The sequence below is a fragment of the Eriocheir sinensis genome, chromosome 5, assembly GCF_024679095.1.
Source record: "Eriocheir sinensis breed Jianghai 21 chromosome 5, ASM2467909v1, whole genome shotgun sequence".
Lineage (NCBI taxonomy): Eukaryota > Metazoa > Arthropoda > Malacostraca > Decapoda > Varunidae > Eriocheir > Eriocheir sinensis.
In genome coordinates, this window is record NC_066513.1 from 9,990,580 (window position 1) to 9,994,748 (window position 4,169).

Genomic DNA, 4,169 nt, shown 5'->3' on the forward strand with positions numbered 1-4,169 from the left:
TAATGAACACCACTGAGTGCCGGGGATCGAACCCGGGCCTTCCGAGTGGAAGTCAGGGCAGCATACCAACTACGCCCTGACTTCCAATCGGAAGACCCGGGTTCGATCCCCAGCACTCAGTGGTGTTCATTAGAGGATATTTTCACTGTGTTAATGCAGTTGAGAGAGAGAGAGAGAGAGAGAGAGAGAGAGAGAGAGAGAGAGAGAGAGAGAGAGAGAGAGAGAGAGAGAGAGAGAGAGAGAGAGAGAGAGAATCCTTTCTCTACACACAGATCCGCCGAGGCCTGTAAGACTGTTAGTCACCAGACGCTACAACACCAAAATTGCTGTTCAATGGTCGGTGAGTCAGCAGATGATGCGAGTCAACAGTGTGATTCAGCAGGTGGTGTGAGTCGGCCGATGGTGTGATAGCAGGTGGTGTGTGTATGCAGCATGATTTAGCAGGTGGTGTGAGTTAGCAGCGTGAGTCAGCAGGTGTTGTGAGCTAGCAGTGCGAGTCAGCAGGTGTTGTGAGCTAGACGTGTGAGTCAGCAGGTGTTGTGAGCTAGCAGTGCGAGTCAGCAGGTGTTGTGAGCTAGACGTGTGAGTCAGCAGGTGTTGTGAGCTAGCAGTGCGAGTCAGCAGGTGTTGTGAGCTAGACGTGTGAGTCAGCAGGTGTTGTGAGCTAGACGTGTGAGTCAGCAGGTGTTGTGAGCTAGACGTGTGAGTCAGCAGGTGTTGTGAGCTAGCAGTGTGAGTCAGCAGGTGTTGTGAGCTAGACGTGTGAGTCAGCATGTGTTGTGAGCTAGACGTGTGAGTCAGCAGGTGTTGTGAGCTAGACGTGTGAGTCAGCAGGTGTTGTGAGCTAGACGTGTGAGTCAGCAGGTGTTGTGAGCTAGACGTGTGAGTCAGCAGGTGTTGTGAGCTAGCAGTGTGAGTCAGCAGGTGTTGTGAGCTAGCAGTGTGAGTCAGCAGGTGTTGTGAGCTAGCAGTGTGAGTCAGCAGGTGTTGTGAGCTAGACGTGTGAGTCAGCAGGTGTTGTGAGCTAGCAGTGCGAGTCAGCAGGTGTTGTGAGCTAGACGTGTGAGTCAGCAGTGTGAGGCAACAGGTGTTGTGAGCTAGCAGTGTGAGTCAGCAGTGTAAGTCAGCAGTATGAGTCAGCAGGTGGTGTGATTTAGCAGGTGGTGTGAGTCAGAGGGTGGTGTGAATCGGTAGGTCATGTGAGTCAGCAGGTTGTGTGAGTCATGAGGTGGTGTGAGTCATGAGGTGATGTGAAACAAAAGTGGCAGGTGACGTGAATCAGCTGGTTGTGTACACAGCAGGCGGCCTGGGTCGATGTTCTGCCGGAAGGGGCGGAGGGTTGAGGTGGAAGGTCCAGGTCATTCGTCACGTGAATACATAACAGTTTACAGGGGTATGAGTTTTTATATTTATTACAATTAATTACTTTGCCGACGTTAACAGCGGTAAGAAATGCAGGATGTACCTAGAATGGTCTCAAAAAGCCGACACGATCACGCTAACATTACAGAACAGGTAAGTTACAACAGCAAACATTGCGCAAGTTGTTCTTGATCTTGATCTTGATCCTGATCTTGATGTCACAGGAGACTTGAGATTTATCTCCAGCCTGGCCTTTGTATCGGCAGCTCCTGTAAAAGAAAACAAAACATACAGAAAGACGGTGCCATAATCATGGCAAAATATCATTGCCTACATCTTCCACGCCACGTGCTCTCCAAGAACTTTTTCACTGCCTCAATCATTCGTCCATTCGTCTCTCCACTCAGCCCCAGCAGCAGCACCATCCACTCCTTTCCAGTCCTCCCATCACTTCACGTCCCATCTCACTCAGAAACACCTGCATCACTTTCGTTCTCTCTTTGTCACACTTCTTACATTCTAGCACTACACGATGCACAGTCTGGTTCACACCCCTGTGACACATGTGGCACACTTTGCTGCTGGACTCGGACCATCTATAGTTCCTTGCATTCACATCCAAATACTGCGCTCTAGCAATGAAAAGAAGATCACCTCCCAGGCTTCCCTCATACCACACCTCACTCTCTGGGGCCTCTTTCTCCCTGTAACAGTCGAGGGTTTCCTGTCTTTCCATCTCATTCATCCACTTGCTCAATCCTTCATCTTTTACTGCCATATATATCACATTCTTCCACTTTCTTACATCCCACTCAAACCCCTCTCTATTGCTGTTTGTTATTCCCCATTTAAAAACATTCTGCCTTTCCTCAAAAGGTCAATACATCCACTTATTTTGCAAACTATTCCTGTCTATCTTTCGCCCACATATATTCGCCCATTTGCCATTTCTTATGTTCCATTCCACACGTATAACTTTCGTGTTAATCTTGCATCCTCCATTCGCTCCTGTCTCACTTTATATCTAAAGGTTGCTTTCATTAGTCTTTCCCTAAAAGTACTCCATCCCATGTCACCCCTAAGAGCCTCTATTGCTGCAAACCTTGGTGCATTCAGTGCCATTCTTGCTACCCTATTCTGTCCCAATTCCAGTTTCTCTATATCTCTGTCGTTCAATGTCACCACATCCATTCCATGCATAATGCTCGGGACAGCCACACTCTTCCAAACCACACGGACGAATCATACGTGCTCGCTCTCATCCTTGTTGCACTCCCCAAACTGCCTACCCACTGGCTCGTCGTACCTGTCTTCTCATTCTTGGCCCTATCGCATCCATCCACACTTTTAGATACTTGTCTGTTGCAACTTATTCCCTTCCAGTCTCCATGTTGTTTGTCTCTCATTCTCTGACCTATTAACTATCATTATCTTGCTCTTCGCACTACTAAATCTAACCCCTAAATCTCTTCCATATCCCCCTACCACATCTAATAGTCTTTGTAAGTCTTTAGCAGACACAATCATAACCACCTCATCATCCGCGTTCAACAACACACATACATTGTCCTCTCCCACTCTCACCCCTGCATTCATTCTTCTCATCCTGACTGCTATCTCCTCCGTGAGAGACTTGATCTTGCTCTTGCTTCAGGAGGTAGTCACTCCGTTCGGTAGTAAAGGTAGTATCTCACTGAGCGACGAACGTTTGGCGATAGCGGCGACTAGCGGTTCGTTACTTTTGCTGACGAATTTTGGCGACCATACTGATCGCCAAGTATTCGCAAGTCAGTGAGAGTCCAAATGCGAATAGTTGATGAATACTTAACGACATGTTGGAGACATTTTAATTAATATTTGGCGAACAATTGAAGAAAAGTTGAAAAACAATTGACGAATAGTTGACGAATTCTGCGAGCAGTCAGCGACATTTTGCCGAATGTGGCAAATAAAGCGACTGTTTGACAACTGTTCGGAGAACATTTGACAACAAACTGAAGTATAGCCTATGAACAGTGTGTGAACAGTCTGTGAATAGTCCGCGAATCCACCTCTACCCCCCCCTCCCCCTCCAATGGATCCTACCCTATAATACGGGTCGGTTTAATCTGTCCACTATCATTTTCCTCTGTATCCTCGAAGGAATCAGTGCTCAGAAGGATCAAGATTTTTAGAAACAGTACCCTGCTATATTTGAAGATGAATTTCCAGAATTTAAAGATGGATTATTTTAAGGAACAACAGCAGCTTGAAGCAGCTGCAGCTGAAGAAGAATGCTGCCTGGCAGTCTCCTAGCTTGTCTGCTAGGCGGTCTGCTGGGCATGAAGGGGCATCCTGGGCATCTTGGGCATCATGCTGTCCTTTCTGACTATCCTTCCTTCTAGGTATGATTGTCAAAAAAATTATAAAATGCGCAAACGACGTGAACTGTTCGCCAACCACTCTGAAAATGATCGTCAACCGTTCGGCGCGCGCCCCTTTTATATCGTCACAGTCACGTGAACACACACAATCACCAACCATGAGCAGAGTTCGCCAACTGTTCGTCAACTATTCATGAACTATTCGTCAACTATACATCAACTATTCGTCAACTATTCATCAACTGTTCGCTAGTTTTTGTGTTCGTCAACTGTTCGTCAACTGGTGGCCAAATATTCATTAACTATTCGTGAATTATTCATCAACTATTCTTTAACTATTCACCAACTTTTCTTCAACCTGTCGTCAAAAGGGGTGTTATTATAATGTTCGCATAAAATTCTCAAATAAATTATAGCGACTACACAATTCGTCAACTATTATCC

The 4,169-nt window shown here is 46.5% G+C and overlaps 1 long non-coding RNA gene across 1 annotated transcript; it reads left to right on the top strand.

Moving 5' to 3' along the window:
• The first annotated feature begins 561 nt into the window (after positions 1–561).
• Positions 562–2,925, top strand: LOC126984237 (uncharacterized). Its single transcript, XR_007736512.1, has 3 exons — positions 562–594; positions 625–714; positions 805–2,925. It is a non-coding gene; the product is annotated as an uncharacterized LOC126984237 (long non-coding RNA).
• Positions 2,926–4,169: the final 1,244 nt, after the last annotated feature.